The sequence below is a fragment of the Bos indicus genome, chromosome 9, assembly GCF_029378745.1.
Source record: "Bos indicus isolate NIAB-ARS_2022 breed Sahiwal x Tharparkar chromosome 9, NIAB-ARS_B.indTharparkar_mat_pri_1.0, whole genome shotgun sequence".
NCBI classification, from domain to species: domain Eukaryota; kingdom Metazoa; phylum Chordata; class Mammalia; order Artiodactyla; family Bovidae; genus Bos; species Bos indicus.
The window spans coordinates 90,807,356-90,819,889 of NC_091768.1; the positions used below are offsets into that span (position 1 = coordinate 90,807,356).

General features: G+C 38.2%; 1 pseudogene; it reads right to left on the minus strand.

The window, feature by feature from the left end:
- Window positions 1–10,166, minus strand: part of LOC109563588 (nucleolin-like) — a 145,901-nt pseudogene extending 135,735 nt beyond the window's left edge.
- Between the last annotated feature and the right edge of the window lie 2,368 nt (window positions 10,167–12,534).

Consider the following 12,534-nt stretch of genomic DNA (forward strand, 5'->3'; position numbering starts at 1 on the left):
TAAAATTTGGATCCCAAATCAGGAAGATAATACAAGAAAAAGAGATAGTGTATTCCCTTCATTTACAAAGGAAGATGCAAAAATGCACATAAAATAATACTTAATCAAATCCAATGAATATAAAAACTATGTCATAATACGAAGAAATTTATTCTCAGAAATTATTAATAAGCCAGCATTAGGTAACTTATTTTTGTTCTATACCAAATTACTAAACTGAAGGGAAAATGTGCAATAGCTATCCCTATATATACAGAAAAATAGGATTTGATAGAATTCAATTACTATGACTTAGAAAAACTTTTAGTTATCAGAAGTAAAAATGGAACTCCTTGAAGTCAGTAAGTTTTAAACAATGATATCCTCGAGCAAACATCATACTTTATCAAAATCAAAAATCTTTAAAGATTTTGCTGTAAAAAAGAAGGATGTCCACTATAACTATTATTCTTTAACATAATTTCAGAATTTCTGGTTTGAGGAAAGATAAAAAGTGAGGTGTAAGTATTCAAAAGAAAAGATGAAAATGCCATTATTTAGGTATGTTATAGTACAGCTGCTGACATTCTATGTAAATTAATAATACAGTTCCACAGGGTCTTCTGATATAAAATCAACCTACAAAAAAGTTAAATGAATGCTTTGGCAACAATGCAAGGGTGCATGCTCAGCTGCTTCAGTCATGTCTGACTCTTTGTAACCCCATGGACTGTAACCTGCCAGGCTCCTCTGACCATGGGATTCTCTAGGCAAGAATACCGTAGTAGGTTGCCATGCCCTCCTCCAGGGTTTCTTCTCCACCCGGGATTGAACCATATTTCCTGCATTGCAGGTGGATTCTTTATCCACTGAGCCACCTGGGAGGCCTCTTGGCAACAATAGCCAACAATAAAATTAAAAAAAAAATAAAAATAAAAAGCCATATACCACATTGGCAATAGTAAAATATTTAAATTCTACAATGATTAATTTAATCAGGAAAATATTAATACTATCTTAATAAAATTTTAAAATGTCTAATAAAGAATTTAGAATATAATCTAGTGGAATAAAACATCATTTCTGGACAAGAAGACTTACTGTTATAAAGGTATCTATTATCCTCAAATTGATTGAAGAGTTGGACTTGTTGACTGAACAACATCCTCGAATTAATATTTAATCTGCAATTCCATAAATCAAAATTCCAGTTGATTTTTTGAGGGATTCAGTAAACCTACAATTAAAGGCAAAGTGAAAGAATTAAAGGTTTACAAAATAAATTTTAACAAATGGAAACAGAGATAACTTACCTTAGAGAGACAAAGACACCTTATCTTAAAATAACTTACCTTAGAGATAAGGATTGTTGTTGTTGCTCAGTTGCCTTGTCATTTCTGACTCTTTTTGACTCCATGGACTGCAGCACTCCAGGCCTCCCTGTCCCTCACCATCTCCCAGAGTTTTCCCAAGTTCATGATCATTGCATTGGTGATGCATTCCAGCCATCTCATCCTCTGACACCCCCTATTCCTTCTGCCCTCAATGTTTCCCATCATCAGGGACTTTTCCAGTGAGTCATCTGTTCAAATCAGATGACCAAAATACTGGAGCTTCAGCATCAGTCCTTCCAGTGAATAGTCAGGGTTGATCTCCCTTGAGACTGACTGGTATGATTTCCTTGCTGTCCAAGGGACGTTCAGGACTTTAGAGATAAGGATAACTTACCTTAATAGCAACATTCTAGAAAGTCTTGGTGATGAAAGAAAAATACCATCACAGTACATACCCACACAAAGAAAACCACCTTGCACAGATACCCAATCCACAAATGTACAAAGATAGAATTGCGAATCAAAGAGAGAAGTTCAGACAAAATTGGGAAGCTGTCTCACTTTATGTATAAAAGTAAAATGATCTCAGCAAAAAAGTGGACTCAAGATAGAAAAAAACATTTAATGAAAAAAAATTTATAACATAGACATAAGAAAAATATGAGACTATCTTTATCTCTTAGGCACAACAGAGGATTTAGAAATCACAAAAGACGTAGGGTAAAAATTGATGAATTTCCAATACAGTATATTAATGCATATATATGGAATTTAGAAAGATGGTAACTGTGACCCTATATGTGAGACAGCAAAAGAGACACAGATGGAAAGAACAGACTTTTGGACTCTGTGGGAGAAGGCGAGGGTGGGATGATTTGAGAGAACAGCACTGGAACATGTATATTACCATATGTAAAATAGATCGCCAGTCCAGGTTTGATGCATGAGACAGGGCACTCAGGGCTGGTGCACTGGGATGACCCTGAGGGATGGGATGAGGAAGGAGTTCAGGATGGGGAACACATGTACACCCATGGCTGATTCATGTTAATGTATGGCAAAAACCACTACAATATTGTAAAGTAATTAGCCTCCAATTAAAATAAATTAATTTACCAAAAAAATTGATGAATTTTAGCATACAACACTAAAGATTTCTCTTCGGTGAAGGCTGCCATGAATAAAGTTAATAGAGATGTGACAGACTTGAAGAAGATGATGGCAATGTCTAGAACTAATGAGGAATTATTGTCTAGGCATATAAGGAATGCTGGCAAATCATCAAGAAAAAGTTAGCATCATCAACAGAAAATAAAGCAATTTAAGGAACAGAAAACATCCACAGCTAACAACCCCACAGAGAGATGCTCAAACTCATTCAAAATCAGAGATGCAAATTAAAGCAACAAGGAATTATCATTTTACATCTATTTGCAGGTGACAAAATTGTGATAACTTTTCTAATTAATATTCAGATTCAGCTTCCATGTCATTCTTTCGTATTGTCATTTTTCTTTCTCCTTTGTCACAGTAAGCATAATTACAATTGTTATGACTGGTATTTTAGCACCTCTGAATTAACACTTGTCCTTTGTCCTTTTCTGCCCTGTAATGTAGAGATATAACTTTCTCATGAAATTATTTGAAGTAACTAATGACCAATCAAGTCTTCCAGCTGATCTGGGCTGGATATACCCTTTGAAAAGAAATTGAATCACACAGGTGTATCCTACTCTCTGCAATCCCATGGACTGTATGTAGCCTGCCTGGCTTCTCTGTCCATGGGATTCTCCAGGCAAGAATACTGGAGTGGGTTGCCATTTCCTTCTCCACGGGATCTTCCCAACTCAGGGATCAAACCTGGGTCTCCTGCATTGCAGGCAGATTCTTTACCAACTGAGCCACTAGGGAAGCCCTCTGAAAACTACCCTAATTTCCTTCATTACTCTTTTTTATTTTTTTCCTGTTTCATGTATATTGATGCCTTTAGATTTTCTACTGAAAAATTAATTCAATAGGTTATTTCTAGCTTGATCACAATAGAATCAAGTAATTCTGCTCAACTCTTGGGAAGTCAATGAATTAATTTGCTATCCATAATTATTATTATATTAAAGATATTTATTCTATTTAGTAAATATCTTTGATATGTTTAATCTGTTTTCCTTTAGTAACCTGTGGGTGACAACATTATCAATTTGGAAAATCTACCAATTTACAAAAAAAAAAATAGTGTAAATCAGGGCAATACTAGAGAGGTGAAATAATGAGCTGTTTATTTTTTTCTCAAAGAAAAGGAGTAATAATAAATCTCTTACTATGAGGCAGTCTTAATAACAGAAAACTATTAATGTCAACTCTGATAAATGTCTTTGCATTTATTTGACTTTAAATGACTTTAATGACTTTAAAATGGTTGTGAGATACTTCCTGCCACAGCTAAGAAAGGAGAAATTACTGAAAGGGAATGCATTTAAGTTAAATCCCTCTGAAGAAAACAAGAAACAGGTAAACAGTTAAAAATTATGAGGCTCATTTATTTCCCAGGTGAGCAAAAGCAATTAGAGAGCTCCTTCTTTCAACTAGCTATAGGATATTGAGAAAAGGAGAATTTCCTGCCATATCAGTAAACAAGGCGATGGCAGTCATCAGCGTTTGCAGCCCTCCAATGTGAGCTTCTGAGCCCTAAGGGCACTCAGAAAGGGCAAGAATACCTGAGATCCAGCAGCCATCAGATTGCAGCCTCAAGGAAACTCTGAATGTGTAAAACACAGGAAACTGGCCCCAACTTGCTGAGATGCACACGAAAGGAATGATTTAAGTGAGTCCAGACTCTTGCATCTTCCTACAGGGTTGTGTAGGAAGATGCAAGAGTCTGGAAGGAAGGAAGAGTCTGGAAGGAAGATTCAGGAAGTCAACCCTGAATATTCGTTGCAAGGACTGATGCTGAAGCGGAAGCTCCAATACTTTGGCAACCTGATGCAAGGAGCCACCTTTTCTGACTCATTGGCAAAGACCCTGATGCTGGGAAAGGTTGAAGGCAGGAGGATAAGGCAGCAACAAAGGATGAGATGACTGGATGGCATCATCGACTCAATGGACAATGAGTTTGAGCAAACTCTGGGAGATAGTGAAGGACAGGGAAGCCTGGTGTGCTACAGTTCACGGGGTTGCAAAGAGTTGGAAATGACTGAGCAACTGAACGACAAAACATACATAGAAAAGTGCTAAATTGCTTAACTTGGAAGATCTGGTTTTCTTTAGCAATAATCTTTTGATGTTCAGGCTACTTGCCCTTTGTTGCAAAACTTCTATATAACCTGGCTCCTTCTCTCACCTCCTTGGAGCAATCCTCTCAGGGTTACTTGTGATGCTTTCTCCTAGGCTTGAAGTCCTAAAACTACCCATAAAATGAAACAAAACTCTCAGCTTTTAGGTTGTGAATATTTTTAAAGTTGATAATATATTATAAAAAATTGTCCAAACTATTTCTTGCTTGAAAAGGCAGGCACTTTTTTCCTTTCACACTCTATTTGAGAATTTCATATTTTTTGATTTGGATATAATTTTCAGTCACATTAAACAAAAGTAATCCTAATTATGAATAGACTTTTCAGCTACATTTAATGCACTCAAATACTATTTCTAAAGGATAGATGTCTAATGGATACAAACTGCAATGAAAAGAAGTGATGAATGAAGCTGCTATCCTAAAAGATAACAAATACCATGAGCAATTTCTTTTATAGTCCAAAGGCCAAAATTCCCTTTACAGTCCTTGGACAAATTTATTAGGAAGTAAGCTCTTTGTTTCTGTTTTATCTTCCCTATGAGAGAATTCCCTCTGTGGAATTCTCAAGAAAGTGCAGATCTACGTGAACAGCAGATAAATTCCTTCAACGCTCACCAAATATTGTTCTTTGTTTCTTTTTTTGTCTCCCATTCTTTTTCTGCCTCCTCTGACTTTGAGGTTTTTAAATATGCTCTATTTGTCAATTCATGGGACAATACTTTATTTCAGTTCAGTTCAGTTCAGTAGCTCAGTTGTGTCCAACTCTTTGTGACTCCATGGACTGCAGCACATCTAGCCTCCCTGTCCATCACGAACTCCCAGAGTTTACTAAACTATTTTAATTATAATATATTTTAAAGTATGAAGCGGAAGGCCTAGTCTGTCATTGGAGCTTTTTTTAATTCTTTAAGTTTTCTTACATGTTTACTTTTCTATATGAACTATAGCATTAACTTGTCTTACTCAATATAAAAAGATTTTTTTTAATCGCAATGTGTTAAAATTTTAAATCAATTTTAAAAATGATATTTTATGATGTTGAATCATTCTTTAAAAAGGAAGAATGTCTTTCCATGCATCAAAACTATCATTTGTCTCATTTAAAATTGTTTAAACTTTTCTAACATAGGGTTTGTATTTTTCTATTATAAATTTATTCATAAGCATTTACTCATATGATGTGGCTCTAGTAATACATGCCTCACCAAAACAAAATTAAGAAGTAATAGGACATCAGTTATACTATAAGTATTAAAGGAATTGCATCATTATTCAAAATGTTTCATAAAGAAAACCCAGAACCTAAAAAGTTTCATATGCAGTTCTGCTGATCATTCATGAAACAGAAACTCTGATAATAAAAAAGTCTTTAAAAAACATTAAAAACTGAAGATGCTCTAACTAATAATATAAGGCTACCATAGCTTAGAACTCAAAACAAGATTAGTACAATATAAAAAAAGGAAAATCATAACATAGACTAAGAAAAATAATATATTAGCACAAGTTCAATAATATAGATAATAAAATTTATAGTGAAAAAATGGTGGTTTATTCCTAGAATACATGTTTAGTTTATATTAAATATATTTAATCTAATTCATGACATTACTAAATTAAAGAGGAAAATAGAAAATAACACAGTTCAACAAAATTTATAATTTAGTATAAAAATTAAAAATTTGAGGAAATTCGCTTAACCTGAGAAAAGACATTTATAAAACTAAACTAAAACAAAATAGCTTATCATTATAATTACCATAAATTACTGTGATACAAGCATTAATATATATGCAAAGAAAAGAATGAGTAGGGATATAAAAAAGAAAATAATAAAAAGCCTACAGTTAAAAACAGGACAAAACAAAATAAATACACCAGTCTGTTCATGTCAACTTCTCCATTTATTGAAAACTATTTTGAAAGACATCTTTTTAAAAAAGAGACTATCCAGAAAGTTACCAAATAACTGAGGAGTGCACACAATTTCACTGTTTCTGTTGTGTTTACCATTTACCACATCATCAGGGATACTGTCAAAAGAAATAATACTCTTAGTTCAGTTCAGTCGCTCAGTCGTGTCCTACTCTTTGTGACCCCATGAATCGCAGCACGCCAGGCCTCCCTGTCCATCACCAACTTCCAGAGATCACTCAGACTCATGTCCATCGAGTCGGTGATGGCATCCAGACGTTTCATCCTCTGTCATCCCCTTCTCCTCTTGCCCCCAATCCCTCCCAGCATCAGAGTCTTTTCCAATGAGTCAGCTCTTCGCATGAGGTGGCCAAAGTACTGGAGTTTCAGCTTTAGCATCAGTCCTTTCAAAGAAATCCCAGGGCTGATCTCCTTCAGAATGGACTGGTTGGATCTTCTTACACTCCAAGTAACTCTCAAGAGTCTTCTCCGACACCACAGTTCAAAAGCATCAGTTTTGGGGCACTCAGCTTTCTTCTCAGTCCAACTCTCACATCCATACACAACCACTGGCAAAACCATAGCCTTGACTAGACGGACCTTTGTTGACAAAGTAATGTCTCTACTTTTGAATATGCTATCTAGGTTGGTCATAAGTTTCCTTCCAAGGAGTAAGCATCTTTTAATTTCATGGCTGCAGTCACCATCTGTAGTGATTTTGGAGCCCAGAAAAATAAAGTCTGATACTGTTTCCCCATCTATTTGCCATGAAGTGATGGGACCAGATGCCATGATCTTTGTTTTCTGAACCTTGAGTTTTAAGCCAACTTTTTCACTCTCCTCTTTCACCTTCATCAAGAAGCTTTTGAGTTCTTCTTCACTTTCTGCCATAAGGGTGGTGTCATCTGCATATCTAAAGTTATTGATATTTCTCCCAGCAATCTTGATTCCAGCTTGTGCTTCTTCCAGCCCAGTGTTTCTCATGATGTACTCTGCATATAAATTAAACGAGCAGGGTGACAATATACAGCCTTGACGTACTCCTTTTCCTATTTGGAACAAGTTTGTTGTTCCATGTCCAGTTCTCACTGTTTCTTCCTGACCTGCATACAGATTTCTCAAGAGGCAGGTCAGGTGGTCTGTTATTCCCATCTCTTTCAGAATTTTCCACAGTTTATTGTGATCCACACAGTCAAAGGCTTTGGCATGGTCAAGAAAGCAGAAATAGATGTTTTTCTGGAACTCTCTTGCTTTTTCCATGATCCATCGGATGTTGGCAATTTGATCTCTGGTTCCTCTGCCTTTTCTAAAACCAGCTTGAACATCTGGAAGTTCACGGTTCACGTATTGCTGAAGCCTGGCTAGGAGAATTTTGAGCATTATTTTACTAGCATGTGAGATGAGTGCCATTGTGTGGTAGTTTGGGCATTCTTTGGCATTGCCTTTCTTTGGGATTGGAATGAAAACTGACCTTTTCCAGTCCTGTGGCCACTACTGTTTTCCAAATTTGCTGGCATATTGAGTGCAGCACTTTCACAGCGTCATCTTTCAGGATTTGAAATAGCTCCATTGGAATTCCATCATCTCCACTAGCTTTGTTTGTAGTGATGCTTTCTAAGGCCCACTTGACTTCACATTCCAGGATGTCTGGCTCTAGGTCAGTGATCACACCATCGTGATTATCTGGGTCATGAAGATCTTTTTTGTACAGTTCTTCTGTGTATTCCTGCCACCTCTTCTTAATATCTACTGCTTCTGTTAGGTCCATATCATTTCTGTCCTTTATCGAGCCCATCTTTGCATGAAATGTTCCCTTGGTATCTCTAGTTTTCTTGAAGAGTTCTCTAGTCTTTCCCATTCTGTTGTTTTCCTCTATTTCTTTGCATTGATCGCTGAGGAAGGTTTTCTTATCTCTTCTTGCTATTCTTTGGAACTCTGCATTCACATGTTTATATTTTTCCTTTTCTCCTTTGCTTTTCGCTTCTCTTCTTTTCACAGCTATTTGTAAGGCCTCCCCAGACAGCCATTTTGCTTTTTTGCATTTCTTTTCCATGGGGATGGTCTTGATCCCTGTCTCCTGTACAATGTCACGAACCTCATTCCATAGTTCATCAGTCACTCTATCTATCAGATCTAGGCCCTTAAATCTATTTCTCACTTCCACTGTATAATCATAAGGGATTTGATTTATGTCATACCTGGATGTCTAGTGTTTTTCCCTACTTTCTTCAATTTAAGTCTGAATTTGGCAATAAGGAGTTCATGATCTGAGCCACAGTCAGTTCCTGGTCTTGTTTTTGCTGACTGTATAGAGCTTTTCCATCTTTGGGTGCAAAGAATATAATCAATCTGATTTCGGTGTTGACCATCTGGTGATGTCCATGTGTAGAGTCTTCTCTTGTGTTGTTGGATGAGGGTGTTTGCTACGACCAGTGCATTTTCTTGGCAAAACTCTATTAGTCTTTGCCCTGCTTCATTCTGTATTCCAAGGCCAAATTTGCCTGTTACTCCAGGTGTTTCTTGACTTCCTACTTTGCATTCCAGTCCCCTATAATGAAAAGGACATCTTTTTTGGGTGTTAGTTCTAAAAGGTCTTGTAGGTCTTCATAGAACTGTTCAGCTTCTTCAGCATTACTGGTTGGGGCATAGACTTGGATTACTGTGATATTGAATGGTTTGCCTTGGAAACAAACAAACAGAGATCGCTCTGTTGTTTTTGAGTTTGCATCCGAGTACTGCCTTTTGAACTCTTTTGTTGACCATGATGGCTACTCCATTTCTTCTGAGGGATTCCTGTCCACAGTAGTAGATATTATGGTCATCTGAGTTAAATCCACCCATTCCAGTCCATTTCAGTTCGCTGATTCCTAGAATGTTGACGTTCACTCTTGCCATCTCTTGTTTGACCACTTCCAATTTGCCTTGATTCATGGACCTGACATTCCAGGTTCCTATATAATATTGCTCTTTACAGCATAGGACCTTGCTTCTATCACCAGTCACATCCACAACTGGGTATTGTTTTTGCTTTGGCTCCATCCCTTCATTCTTTCTGGAGTTATTTCTCCACTGATCTCCAGTAGCATATTGGGCCCCTACTGACCTGGGGAGTTCCTCTTTCAGTATCCTATCATTTTGCCTTTTCATACTGTTCATGGGGTTCTCAAGGCAAGAATACCGAAGTGGTTTGCCATTCCCTTCTCCAGTGGACCACATTCTGTCAGACCTCTCCACCATGACCTGCCTGTCTTGGGTGGCCCCACTGGCATGGCTTAGTTTCATTGAGTTAGACAAGGCTGTGGTCCTAGTGTGATTAGATTGACTAGTTTTTTGAGTATGGTTTCAGTGTGTCTGCCCTCTGATGCCCTTTTGCAGTACCTACTGTCTTACTTGGGTTTCTCTTACCTTGGACATGGGGTATCTCTTCACGGCTGCTCCAGCTAAGCACAGCCGCTGCTCCTTACCTTGGACGAGGGGTATCTCCTCACTGCCACCCCTTCTGATCTTGAACGTGGAATAACTCCTGTAGGCCCTCCGGTGCCCAGGTAGCCACCGCTCCTTGGAGGTGGGGTTGCTTCCCTGGGCCGGGGCCCCTGGCCTCTGGCATGGGGTAGGTCCTCCAAGCTGCCTCCCCTGGGCTTGGGCATGGGGTAGCTCCTTCCGGCCACTGCCCCTGGCCTCAGACGTGGGGTAGCTCATCTCGGCTGCCGCCCCTTACCTCGGACGTGGGGTAGCTCCTCTCCGGGGCGCTAAATGTGCCAGTCGCAGCTGCCTGCGCTAAAAATAATACTCTACTACATCACAAAAAGTATTATCAGTTCAGTTCAGTCCCTCAGTCGTGTCTGACTCTTTGCGACCTCATGAATTGCAGCACTCCAGGCCTCCCTGTCCATTACCAACTCCCAGAGTTCACTCAGACTCACGTCCATTGAGTCGGTGATGCCATGCAGACATCTCATCCTCTGTCATTCCCTTCTCCTCCTGCCCCAATCCCTCGCAGCATCAGAGTCTTTTGAGGTGGCCAAAGTACTGGAGTTTCAGCTTTAGCATCATTCCTTCCAAAGAAATCCCAGGGCTGATCTCCTTCAGATTGGACTGGTTGGATCTTCTTATACTCCAAGTAACTCTCAAGAGTCTTCTCCGACACCACAGTTCAAAAGCATCAATTCTTGGGCACTCAGCTTTCTTCACAGTCCAACTCTCACATCCATATGTGACCACTGGAAAAACCATAGCCTTGACTAGACGGACTTTTGTAGGCAATGTAATGTCTCTGCTTTTCAATATGTTATGTAGGTTGGTCATAACTTTTGTTCCAAGAAGTAAGCGTCTTTTAATTTCATGGCTGCAATAACCATCTGCAGTGATTTTGGAGCCCAGAAAAATAAAGTCTGACACTGTTTCCACTGTTTCCCCATCTATTTTCCATGAAGTGATGGGACCAGTTGCCATGATCTTTGTTTTCTGAATGTCAAGCTTTAAGCCAACTTTTTCACTCTCCTCTTAGTATTATAGTCATGGCTAACTCAAATGTGAGATAGAGCTGGTCTGCAGTTGAACTAGAAAGGCTTTGTCACTAGTTCAGGGTATGCATGCATGTATACCTTTGTCTCTCACTACAATGCTTATCTGCAGCCTTTTGTCTCTTCCTTCACCATATTGTTTGTCTTTAAATAAAAGCTTTATGTTATATGAGTCTGGTCACTCATTTCAAATATGCAGACTGGGGAAAACAATAGGAGTACCCACACAGGCTTACCTGGTGGCTCAAGCAGTAAAGAATCTGCCTGCAAGTCAGGAAACCTGTTTTTGGTCACTGGATCGGGAAGTTCCCCTGGAGAAGGGAATAGCGACCCACTCCAGTATTCTTAGCTTAGCTGATAAAGAATCCACGTGCATTGCAGGAGGCTGCAGTTGGAGTCCTGCGTCGGGAAGTTCCCCTGGAGAAGAGATAGGCTACCCACTTCAGTATTCATGAACTTCCCTGGAGGCTCAGATGGTAAAGAGTCACCTGCAGTGGGGGAGACCTGGGTTCGATCCCTGGTTTGGGACGATCCCTTGGAGGAGGCCATGGCAACCCACTCCAGTATTCTTGACTGGAGAATCCCCATGGACAGAGGAGCCTAGCAGGCCACAGTCCATGGGGTTGCAAAGAGTCAGGCGTGATTTAGCCACTAAGCACAGCCAGTATTCTTGCCTGGAGAATTCAATGGACAGAGGAGCCTGGTGAACTACAGTCCCTGGGTTTGCAAAGAGTCAGGCACGACTTAGCGACCAATATGTTTGCTTTTCACCCACTCAGCATAGCCAGCTGTCAGTAAAATTTTATATTTTCAGTGATCAGGTATGTACTGATTTTGTTTAATTCCAACAATCAGGTAGCTGAAATTCTTCTCTACAGCAGAAGCATATTTCACTCAAACAGTATTCTTTTTCAACACTGATTTAACAGGCTAACCAAAAGAATTAATTGTCATTTTAAAATGAGTATACCATTAAAAAAAAAAAAAAAAAAAACAAAGACAATGATAGCATTTATGACAAATTCTATTCCGTCTGCTTAAAATAAAAAAGCATTAGTAAAATAAAAGTGACACTATATTTACCCCAAATCAGTAAATTTGTTTCAGCAAAATAATTACACATCAAATTGCATTGCTTTTAATATTATTGCTTTAGGATATTTTAAACACTATTTGTAAATATATTTGCTTTGAGGGTTATCTAATTGCTTTCAATTTAAAACATTATAAGTTTCTGTAAATACATACTTTTTTTTTTTTTTAGTAAAATTCTTATTATACTGCTCAGTTTGAGAAAATGCTTTAGAATGTTTGTTCATTCACCTTTATGAATTTTTCCCTTATTATATTTTATGAACAGCCAAAAATCTAGAGATATCACACCCCAAGTATAAATATTTCAACACTTGGGGTTATCCAAACTTAGTCGATTTTGTGGTCTGAAATTCTAAGATTTTTTTTCAAGAATCACAGTGTGGAACTGTTTCTCCAT